The sequence below is a fragment of the Ambystoma mexicanum genome, chromosome 2p (assembly GCF_040938575.1).
Source record: "Ambystoma mexicanum isolate Mex_15411 chromosome 2p, UKY_AmexF1_1, whole genome shotgun sequence".
In the NCBI taxonomy this organism is placed as follows: domain Eukaryota; kingdom Metazoa; phylum Chordata; class Amphibia; order Caudata; family Ambystomatidae; genus Ambystoma; species Ambystoma mexicanum.
This window is the reverse complement of record NC_090923.1, coordinates 828,658,313-828,671,054: the sequence shown is the minus strand read 5'-3', so window position 1 is coordinate 828,671,054 and position 12,742 is coordinate 828,658,313.

Here is a 12,742-nt window from a genome sequence, read left to right as displayed (position 1 = left end):
TAGGCATCCATGAGCCTGAGCCACTAAAGGAGCTCCAAGCTGACCTCTGGGAACAGAACCCTAACTGTGGGGAAGACAGAATTTTGTGAAGATGTCTGGTCTTAAGGCGTTATAACGCACTGTAATGGAGAGGGGAAAGGTAACTTGATGGAACTGACCACAACACTTAAATACCTAGTATTTATAACAAAATAAACCCATGACTGTAGAAGGGACACCACTAACTCCACCTGATTCTAAAGGGACTGAGAACTGCAAACTAAAACAAGTATAAATTCCAAGAAGAATTATCCGAATTCCTTGGACCTGAGGTGAAACATCACCAGCATCATTACCCTGGTAGAGCACCAGGGGCTGATAAAAAGGGCCAAACTGAAGGGGAGGACACTGGCAAGTGCGAGACCCACAGTGGAACTGAAGAAAAAACACCTGATGAGGAGGTAAAGCCCAGAAACCACCCGGTACACATCCTTAAGGTCTAACTAGATCATACAATACGCCGGGAGAAGGGAGTCAATGAGTAGAACAAACCCTTCCATTTTGAAGTGATGATATACTACCAATAGATGCTAGAATTTGTAAGTTAACAATTGGGCAACCCCCCCCCCCTCAGGTAATGAGACCAGAGCTATCGTGCTCAGAAAATGAGAAGGTGAGAAGGACGCTGGTACCACTGTCCCTTCAAAAAATGAGGTCACTGGCCTCCACCACTTATCAAATCCTGCTTGGTCGTATTGGACACTAGGGGAAGAAGCAAGGAAAAACGGACAAAAAGAATACTTCTAGCACATGAGGCATTACTGATGGTACTCTAGGTCTAGCAGGACATGACAAGACCTCACCAATGGAGCCAAAAAAGTATTTATTTCTAGGGTACAACTGGGTTTGTGCCCCTCACGCAGAGGAGTAATTGTGCACACCTCTTGATGCGCCTTGCCGGAGATGGGTAGAGCCCTGGGAGAAACCGCCAGAGGAACGGGCTCTATTCCCCTGAGGGGCAAAGATCTTAACAATCGTAACCTTGCCTAATGACAATTTAGGATGAAGTCACATGACAAAGGACTTGCACCATTCTGTAAAAATGTAGGCATTAGTGATGCCGAGCAGGCAAACCGTTCCCAAAATACAGTCCCGCAGGACTTGCACATCAACAGGCAATCAGACAGTTCCAAAGTCTGGGTGACCGGACCCAACACCTTCAATAACCTGCCTTGACAACTCCTGATGGATTTATCCACCCCTTTTTTTGGGGTGTGTCCCTATGTTTGGGACCAAAAGGATACCATGAAGTGGTCGATCCCTGGAAAGAGGGCCACCTTAATAAGAAAGAAGGATGAACAATGAAACCCCCCTGGCAACGAGAACCCTTTTTGTGGAGGATAAATGGGAGATCTAAGTTTCTCTTGCGCCTCACCGGAGACAAAACCCAGTCTTCTGGGCTATCAGTAGAAGAAATAGAGATTGCGGAAAGCATCTATTAGATCCATGGAGGAACAGACTGGGATTGTCAGTACTTGTCCAACTCACTTTTCTGACCCCTTACCCTGGTAGGAGGTGGGGGAAATGGGGAGGGGAAAAGGTATTACTAGGGGAAGTGAGAGGACTGAGTTACATGATTGGATATTCAAATGCACCTACAGGGATCTTGACTGGAAGGATGAGAGTCAGAGATCTCTTTAATAGGCATGTTAAGTGCTGAGGCTTGCAAAGAAATAAGGTTTTACCAAGCAGTGTCCAATGAGGACTGTCTGGGGTACTAATGGCTGGATAGGCAGGAAGGGATCCCCTATGGGTCTATAACAACCTTCCCCCAACCCCTCACTTTTATTAAAAGGAAATAAAATGTAATTCTATTATTTGTATTTAATATAACCGCAAACCCAGCAGGTAAAGGTTAATGCTCTTTACACACGGCTCATATTCTCGCCGTAACAGAGGAAACATACTGTGCAAGTGCACATCCAAGCTGCTCACCCTAGCAGAGTGCGGCACCCAGCAGCACACGAGGGGGTAACCTGGCCCTATAATTCAGGAAAAGCCTGAAGCTGAGCAGGCCATGGTACGCCTATTGCAAGGCAAGCACGTAGCCGCTGTGCAACACCTGAAGCAAAAGCTTCTGAAAAAACTTGCACGTGGGGCAGGGGTGGGTGGTACACCAGTCTCACTTGAAGCCGGAGAGAACCATGAAACATAATATAATATATATATTAAATATATACCCAAAGTATATTAAAATATATTTTAAATATAATATATAATAAAATATAACATATAAAATAATACATAATAAAATATAATATAGGATATAATATAATAACATCCCCCACGCGCGTCGGGTCTGAAACAAAAGCTTCCAACAGCCCCGTGCACGCGGAGGGCATGGAGTGGGCAGGCCGACCGGCGCCGCCAAATCCGAAGGGAATGCGTATTACTCGCAACAGGCCCACATGCGTTAGGTCTGAAGTGAAAGCTTCGGCAGACCCGCGTGCACAGAGGGCATGGAGTGGGCGGGCCAACCGGCACGCCAACTCCAAATGCGCATTAATAATAAAAGCCAACAGCCCACACGCGTCGGGTCTGAAGTGAAAGCTTCCGTCAGACCCGCACATGTAGGGCCTGGAGTGACAACCAACGCTGCAAAGCGCACCAAACCCACGCGCATTGGGTCTGAAGCCAAAGCTTCCGACAGTCCTGCGCGTGTTGGGTTAACAGAAAAAAGGGGAAAACCGCTAATAATAAAGCGGCGGTAGCACGCAATACAATAATAAACTTTAACAAGAAGCCAAGGAAAAACCTGTTTGAAAGTGAAAACAGTAAGTATTACTGCAAAGTAAAACACTACCTTCTACACAATATCATATAATGTATAATATACAAAGTACAATGTGCCAACTACTGACTATCATGCAAGGCACAACTAAAACGAGTGACTTAGCTGTGGTGTCAGCAGCAAAGAAAGAGGAGTTGAGATTAGAGTAAAGGACATATATAGAGGTGGATCCCTGCTCATTGGTCATCTGCAGGGCATGACCTGTCCTCCATGTTGGATTGGGGAGTTCCCCTTTCATTGACTGTGAACTTTATTTAGTTCTGTTATTTAAACGTTTTTGTTTGTAAATGTTTTTTCTTTGCTGCTGTGGTTCAGAAGTAAAGATTGTTATGCATAATATGAAGCCTCCTGTCTTGACATGTAATTGGCCAAAAGCGGATTTCTCATCTAGAGGATGCGGGCATCGTCCTAGACCGGGCTGAGACGAGGAAGAGAGTGGAGGACGTAATGATCTGATTTATTTAGCTCGTCATATTAAGTTATTTTAAGTTGTTTTAGCACTTAATTTATAAAAATGCTTTCAAAACATGTCATACTCATGCGTCATTATACAAAGCCAATGACAGCAAATTCATAACTTTCCAATCAAGAATTAAAATGATACTTTTCCTTATGTACATCCTTTAATAAAAGTAGAAGAGGACCTACTGAACTGCTCTTACTCAATAATAATACTTAGTTGACTGGATAATTAGCCACAATATCGAGATAACAACTCCAGTAACTTACCCATGTATTTGGTCCGACCACCATAAAATTGAAGTCACACTCACACAAAAGCATAAAATCGAGAAACCTTTAAATATCCCAAATAAAATTCAAGGGAGAAACCTAAAGAAAATGACCACTGCTATACTCACCCAAGGAATAGAGCACATCATGAGTACGACTGATAGTGACTCCTGTGATAAGATCATACATGCTTATAACGACCATTTTCAGGAACTCCTAGATACATATGCTCCTGAAAAAGACAAGCAAGTAAGGCCCAACGCAAATCACCAAAAATGGTTCAATGAAGAATACACTGCACTCGAACAAGGAAAAAGAAAACTTGAAAGGAAATGGTTAAAAGACGCCACTGAAGCAAACAAAACCATTTGGAACAATGCAGACACCAAATACAAGAAAAAGCTGACTATACTAAAAAAAAATTCCACAGTTAAACCCTTTCAAATTTTCAAATCTATAGAGAAACCCAAAGCTCTTTCACCTCCATTTCAACCCACTAAGACTGACTGCGATAATGTACAAATAGCCTTTCACAACAAAACTCTCAAAGCCAGAGAGGCTATAACAAAGTGTAAGACAATTAGCTCACTCCAATCTAACCACACTAGCAAAGAAACCCAAATGACACAAAATCCAAAACTCCAGTTCACACTACTTACCAAGGATACCATGAGGAAAACTCTCTCAAAAATAAACTGCACATCATATACAGAAAACATACTTCCACCAAAACTGATCCTTGATAATCCAGAAGTATTCATCCCATTCCTCACACGCATGGTAAACGCCTCTTTTAGAGACCATACTGTTCCAACAACAATAAAAACAGTCACAGTTACACCCCTGCCCAAAAAACAGAATTAAATCAACAGGACCCATCAAATCTTCGCCCCATTACCAACTGTAATTTCTTGCTGAAAATACTGGACAAAATTGCTACAGAACAACTACAAGAGTACGTAGACTGCAATAATCTCCTCCATCCACAGCAGTCAGGATTCAGAAAAGCGCACAGCACTGAATCTGCCCTGCTCGACCTACAGACAGAAATTCTAGGACTCCTGGACAAAGGAAGAGCAAGTCTACCCTTTTTATTGGACCTCTCTGCGGCTCTTGATTTGTTAGACCACCAGAAGCTCCAAGAGGCCCTAGACTGTTGGAAACTGCTCCCAGGGAGCAATTGACTGGATATCGTCATTCCTTCAAAACAGACAATCCAAAATAATATGGGGAAATCACGCATCTACAGCAAAACCAGTGGATTGTGGCGTCCCACAAGGAGCTAGTTTCTCCCCACTGTTGTTTAACTTGTACCTACGGTGCCTATGCACATTACTAACCCAACTTGGTATATTTTTCACCAGCTTTGCTGACGACACACAGCTAGTGGAGATTATAACCAAGACAGTAATTCATTAACATTCATTTACAACACAATTGAAGCCTGGATTAAGGTAAATTGGATGTGCCTCAATGGCACTAAAACTGAGCTCATGATCTTTGGCTCACATTTGCCCAGAACGAAACTGAGTCCAGATTACGCCACTTTTAACATCAAGGAAACACCAATCATGGTGGTGGAAAAAGTTAAAACATTAGGAGTTTACATGCAGGCATCACTTGGAGCTGAAGCCCAGGTAGCATACTTAAAAAGAAACTGCCAATACTACCAAAAACTCCTGATTAAAATTAAACCTCTATTAAACAAGCAAAACAGCACAGCCATAGCTAGAGCCACGATCCTCTCAAGATTAGACTATGGAAATGCACTAATGCTGGGAGCTAGCAAAAAATGCATAAACCAGTGCCAAGTGATTCAAAACAACACGTTTAGAACCATCACTGGCAAAACAAAAAGGGACCACATTACAGGAGAAAGGAGAGACCTGCACTGGCTAGCCATCGATGCAAGAATCACATTCAAATCCCTGATGCTAGTTCACCGCTCCACAAATGGAAATGGCCCAATATACCTCCAAAAACAACTTAAGAAATACGAACCTACTCAAAACCTTAGAACCATGAACAAATGACTACTACAGGCCAAGCCTTAAAAAAATATATATAATTGACTAGGTAGAGCATTCCCTACCAAATCCATTGCAAAATGGAACACCCTGCCTGAATTCTTAAGAACTGAAACAAACCTGCAAAGCTTTAAAAAGAAACTGAAAACTTTCTTATTCAAATAATCATCCAGTAAATTGACCACCACAAACTGATGTAAGTATATTTTTTTATTGTCCCGTCACCATGTCCCCTGTCTCTATGGAAAGCGTTTTGATGCCTGCGGGCTGCAGCGCTACAGAAATAAATAAATAAATAATAAAATAAATAAAAATATTCTGAGAAACATAATACTGCTGGTGAAATGTCGTTATTGACTGATTGATGCAAACACGCCAATCCCCTAAAGCGCAAATTAATGTTATTTTCCAGCAATGCGTTCAGTTTCATAAACACCTTTGTGGGGACTCTGAATTGTGATATCGCAGGAAGGCGATCTCGCCAGATCAAGGAGCGAGAAGCGCGCGTGGAATGCGCCAGCCGGCAGAACGCGGCGGGCAGCATTCTGAACACACTGCCCCAGCTCTCCTCCTGCATCCTGGGAGTTCCAGTGGCCCGAGGCCTCAAAAGTGAGGACACCACTCCTAGAGCGTAATACCATGGCTGAGGGCAGCCACCTGGGTGCTCTGGTAGAGTGACTGTGTGCATCCCATGCACATACAGCATACAGAGACTCAACTGTATGCCTTGGACAGCAGTTATTGTGAGTACAGTTTCACCCTCACCCCGGGACATTATCTACCCCAGTTAACCAGTTCTTAAGGTGTCAAAATAAACACTGTCTACAGCACCACCTGTGTCCTGTCCTTATTCTGGCCACCACAACCTTTCTTAGGTAGATATCAGCAACTTTCCAAAGTCCCATGTTAATGACATTATAATCAGGGTTTAACTGGGAACCAAATGCAGCTTTGTCAAACCAGACCTCATATTGCAACTACCTGTGTAAAGTGCAACAAACAAGACTTTTTCGAGCGCTGTTTGGCAGCTTTCTACACAAAACGTTTTTTGAAAAAATATGACCAAAAAAAAGTATATACTACACCACATTTCTCCACAAAAAAAATCATTAAATAGCCAACAACTTCAGAAGTGCAAAAAAGATGTTGAATAGTGAAGAATGTTAACACTGTATGCACTGGTGGAGCTTGGGTGGTGACCGCCTCCCATTGACCACGCCCAACGACCTGGTCGACCCACGCATTCGTGGTCCGGCTTGCTGTGAATGGGTGGAGTGGGAGCATTACCTCAGTAGTTGACACGGAACCATACTCATCACATGACTTGCATGTTACATATCAGTGTTGCCAGGTCCGCTTATTATAAGCGACTTTGTGCTTGTTTTTGCCAAAGTCGCGTATAATATTTGGAGGTCGCTTGTCGCGGTTTTTGTCCGCTTGTGGACCATATGAGCGCATGTAATTAGGCTTGTTTATATTGCAGTTAAGCCCAGGGCCGTCACGAGGGGCTTGCAGGGGGGGGCAAACTGCCCCGGGCCTTGCACTTGCGGGGGGCCTCGCGGCCCCCTCTCCTAAAGAGAAGGCAGCACAGTCTCCCGTGTCCTTTATTCACACAGGGGACTGTGCTGTCTGCTCTCTGCCCCTGCAATGATTTTGCTGTTTGTTGTGAAGCCGTTTGGCTCCGCAACAAACAGCAAACAATGGGAGACAGCAGGGCTCCGAAGTGAGCTCTGCTGCCCGCCGTTATTCAGCTGACAACGTGGACATGCTGCCTGACAAGAGAGGGCTCCTCTCCTGTCAGTCAGTGTGTTCACGTTGCTCAGCGTGAGCAGCTGATTGATGGGAGAGGAGTTTTCTCCTGTCAGGCAGCATGTCTACGTGTCGGCTGCGTGGATGCTTTTGAAGGGTGCATGTAGGGAAGGTAAGTGTTTTTTTTATTTTAAATTAAATGTGTATATATGTGTATTTAAATTAGTATGTATAAGTGTATGTATGAGTGCATGTTGGTGTTTGTGTCAATGGTGTGTTTGGTTTTATGTATGCATGCATGTATGTATGGAGTTGTGTAACTGGTGGATGAATGCATGGGTGAAAGTGTTTTATGTGTATGTGTGTTCAGCCCCACCCCTACATTTAGCCACCCTGGGAGCACTTCATTAAGGTGTGGGTTCATGGCATCAGAGGTGCACCTAGGCTAAAATGTGGGGGGTTTGGGGGGAGCCGGAGTGGGGGGTGGATACTGACACTTCAAATGTTGGGAGAGGCGCTAACATTAGAGGCTGTGAGGGAGGGGCAAACTTACTTGAGTGGGGGCATCTAACATATTTTCACATTCAAATGAGACTATTCTGGTGAAGCTTCAATGTTACAAGCAGCTACCTCTCGCCTTAATTTCTGAAACGTCACACTTAAGGACTGCTGTGAGAATGAGATGTCTCATGTCACCACTTCCTTTATAATCACTCCCCTGATATGCACGTGCTAACCCCACATCTCAATTTCATTTACCTAAAAAATGTATGCATATGAATGCAGGTTCTAACAGTGAAATGTTTTATGTTAAAAATTGCAGCGCCTTTGTTAACAGCAAAGCCAAGGCACCATTTTTTTTTTTTTTTTTTTTAATTAAAATGTTTTGTTTGATTTTACAAACTTTTCATTTCTTCATAAAAAATAAAATACAACAAAAGAAACTAGACAAAGTGACATTATAAAATAGGAATCTCATATAATCTTTGTTTCTGCTTCCTTCGTGCGTTTCAAATATCATTTGTTAATAGCTATCCAGAATTTAATAATTGTTAAAATTAACTTTTGATCTTGACCTCTTAGCAGATTGCCAAAGCCAAGGCACCATTTAACGTTTGTGTCCTGTTCGGTCTGACCACGGCTCTGTCGGTCAACCCGGCAGGGGCTGGATGACAGTTTTCAAAGCCGATACTGAGTGGGGGCAATAAGCCCATTGCACTTTCGGTCTCCTCCCTGAGGGATGGCATCTGGGCCTTTCACCTTTTACAGTTGAAATGGGCCCCCAAGTAGCTGCCCCCATGTTGGCAGTCTTATGACACAGAAACGTACTGATAATCTGCAGATTTGAACCTCTTTGCTGCATTATTCTGACTTCATTATTGATTTAAGCACTCCACAGGTGCCTTGGACCATTATTCCAATCTGTAAGGGGTTCCCCAAGCATCAAAAAGAAATGGGACCCCACCAGCCCTGACACATCTTTAGCCAGCCCTGCTCCCATTTACCTATGAATTCCCTGAGCCCAGCTAGGAAGCTGAAAAGCTATTTCACCTTCCCTTTGGCCACTAGTCGTACCTTTCACTCCAAATCAGAGGCTGTTTACTTTCATAGTGCTATGCTAATCTCGGGAGAGGTGGGCCATCTAAAAGCTATATCAAAGTGAGTCTGTTGATATCGCATGGATAGGTTTTTGTGCTCAGCATGTTTGATGCTGATGCTTCTCCTTAACGAGTCCTACGGGCTGGCGACACATCGAAAGAGGCCTTCTGCCTTAAAGTGGCCAGGGGCTGACGCCACCCATGGAGCCAGGTCCAGTCAACAAAGCCCAACATTTCAGTAAGGGGCTAGAGCCCAATCTGCTCAATGGTGTTGCGCCACTGCATAGCATTCTTTTTGTTTGGGTTATTAGGTGTGCCACCAATAAGCCAAAACTATTGCTTTAGCGAACAGACAATGGTGGAAATAAACTTTTTCTCTGGGGCATCCCTCCTACCGCAGTGAAAGAGGCCAGGCCCCGTGACGGGATGATTAGGAGGGTATAGGGCAGGTATTTTAGTCACCCCATGAACATTTGCCTCTTCCACTCAGAGGATTTATCGTCAGCAAAGTTCAAAATCTGCACCCCTTTAAACCTAAAAAATGCACATCAATATTTCCAGTACAGTGCAACATTGACAAGGCATTTCACAGGGCTCCCGCTCAGACCCTCAAGTGGTCTTGTGGGGAAGTGTCTCACTTTTGGAAGCTAGCGGCCACGGTTTAAATCACTGTTGTTGTTTAGTTATTTGCCCATCCATTGACTTCTCATGGCCATGCTAATCCCTATGTCAATTCTCACCCAGTTCCTGCCCTCCCCACCCAAAACACCTCCTCACTGCAACTCTTTGAGCTAGCTTTAATCAAGGCCTTGCCATCAAACTTTGCCCTCAAAGTGTCTGTGAGTTTTTTTTCTCAAAGGAGTCTGAGAGTTCATGACTTCATTGGAGTTGTAAACACGGAACTGGTGTAATAGAAATGTCTTAATCGGGTCTAGCCACTCGATTTAAAAACACCCTGGGCCTCATTACGAGTTTGGAGGTAGCCATGGAGCTCTTAGCTCCATGGCTGCCTCCAAACCGGGCTCCTTTACCGGGTTCCTGCAATGAAGAATAACCGGGTCATTCCGACATTGGAGGACCCGGTAATTCCTCCTTGCAGGAACCATTCCCCATTCCCATTGAGCCCCCATAGGGCTCAATGGGAATGGGGATGGAGGTAACAACGGGCACATTACAAGTGTCCCGTGGTTACTTCCCTCTTCCCCTCGCGGGACTCGGAAAAGACGTCTGGTTTTACAAAGGGAAACTCGTAATTGGCGCTCCCGGAATGAAGGGGGCCGGTCCTGTACCGGCCCCCTTCATTCCGGGAGCGCCAGGGTCGTAATGAGGCCCCCTGTGTGTCTTTCGCTGAAGTCCCGTTAAAAACAAGAAATGGCATAGCCAACGGTTTTGGCTTGTGTATAAGTATTAGGCATTTGCCAGGCACTGCTATTAGCTACTTAGGTACTCAAACCATTTTGCACCGGCACTATAAATGGCCAGCTAATACGAATACAGAAGTGCCTTTCCCATGCCTACACGAATGCTCAAACTGTTAGCATTGCCAATGCTCTTTTTGCTTTACCCTTGATGCACAGGACTATGCATCAAGGTTACAGCAAACATACTACTTGACTAAATTGGCCCACAATTAATGTAGGCCAATCTAGCCAGTAATAACACTTATGGCACACAGTCAGCCTGGATATACTTTCTGTGGCATGGCATTTTTACTGGCTGGGAGTCTGTACATGGTAACAATTGCATATATTGATTCAGCCTGCATGGACATATATGAGAACAACCAGCATGAATATATTTTTATACTAGCATATCTTGCGTGGAAAGGCAGCATGAAATATATTGAAAAATGTTCCTGTGCACGGTTTGTGATTTGCAACTATTGGGATTTTCCATGTGCTTCCATACAAAACCAATTGCAAACTGTATGGATTTCTACCCAATTTTGCAAAGAAAGTGCTGTAAAATGCATAATTTTAACCCAATATTTCAAACATTTTCTTGGGAGTGAGAACCCCACCTCCAGCAACCCTTGTTCCATTTGGGCTCCCTCACTGTGCTCTGTTGATACTGCCCAATTGCCACAAACTTTTAAGCCTCTTAAGTTCAGAAATGTACCAGCTTCGACTGTACATCATTTGTCACTGAGTATGATGTGTGTTTTAATGCACATACAGGGGCAGTGCGCTCCTTAATGATATGATATGGCATTTATAATGTGCCGGTACACACGTGTTTCTAGGTGCGACAAGGCAAGGAGGGGGAAACAAAAGAGTAGGACAAAACACAGATCTTACGAGGTCTTGTGTCATTCAGATCGCGCAAGAGCAGGGAAGGGGGAGGGGAGAAGTGCCGAGGGTGGGGTAGGATGCAGAAGTGCAGGAACAAAGGAGAAACAAGAGTGCAGCCAACGGGTGGGTAGTGTGGGTACTCATAAGTGCAGCTAATGGGTGGAGAATAAGTGCAAGAGAGGGACTGTAGGTTTACAGGTACAGAGTGCAGGGGAGCCAAGAGGAAGTGCAGGATTGCAACAGGACAGGCAGGGACCTGGGCCCGAATTCAGAGCTTGACCAGGTGACCAGTGCATGGTTCAGGAAGTGATTAGCAAGGGCGAGGAAGAGAGAAGGCAGAAGCAAAGAGACAGGTCTTGAGTCGTTTCCTGAACTGGAGATGGTTCTGCTCAAGTTTCAGAGAGGCAGGGAGGCTGTTTTCAGAGAGAGTCCCCAGCCAAAGAAAGAGATCTGCCCTCAACTCTTTGCTTGGAAAAGTGACTGACCCTCAGAGAGTTGGAGGTGGTGGACTGGAGAGCTCATGCCATCCTATATATATTTATGCACATGATACAAAAGTTAGTCCGGCATTGGAGTTGTATTAATAAACCATGTTTGGGATCCTGCACACAAACTCAAAGGGAGATTTCTCGAGTCTCCTGTTTGTGGATGTGCCGCCTCTGCTGAGTGCAAAAAATTCTAAGGGGGCCTCACCAAATGTTTTGCCCCGGGCCTCACCACATCTTCTGACAGCCCTGGTTAAGGCCATTACACGTCGCACAGAGCGTCCTGCACTGGGCTGCTGGCAGCACTTGACAGCAATTGCTGCTTTGTCTTGCTCTCGGGTGCGCCCTGTATTTTGCACATGCTTAGGTGTTTGGCACTGATGGGATCGTTACTTGCCCACCAGGTGGCCCATCAATGCCAAATGCCTAAACATATGCAAAAAGAAAGTGCACTTTAAAGGTTTTGTCATGCAGATAGACACACATGTAAAGGAGGGGATTGTTTTAGTTTAGCAAGCGTCACTCTATAGCATTATTATCTTGGTGAAAACCCATAGTGCTGACGCATTATCCACTAAAATGCTTTATTTATTTTTTTAAAACTTTTTTTGCAAGACTGGGTTAGAGGATTATTGGAATCTATATACAACATGTTTTCAGAGAGATGTATTCAGGAAGGCATTGTTTCTTTTCAGCTTCCAATTGGCCATGTTACAATGTATTTCAGGCCCGTATTATTTTGCAATCTGGGACTTCTAGTCACCATGCAATAAAATATTGTTGTTCTAACACACTATGGGCCTCATTAGGACCCAGGCAGTAAGAGGTTTACGGCGGCGTAAACAGCGCCGACCCTTACCGCCTGATTCCGAGGTCCCTTAGCGCCATGGAGGTTTTAACACCTGCTTCAGGTGTTAAAATCCATGGCGCTAAGGGACCTTGTTGTTAATTACGCCACCGTAATTTACGGTGGCGTAATTAACGCCTTCCCCACTCCCATTATGCCCTATGGGGCAAAAATGGGAATGGG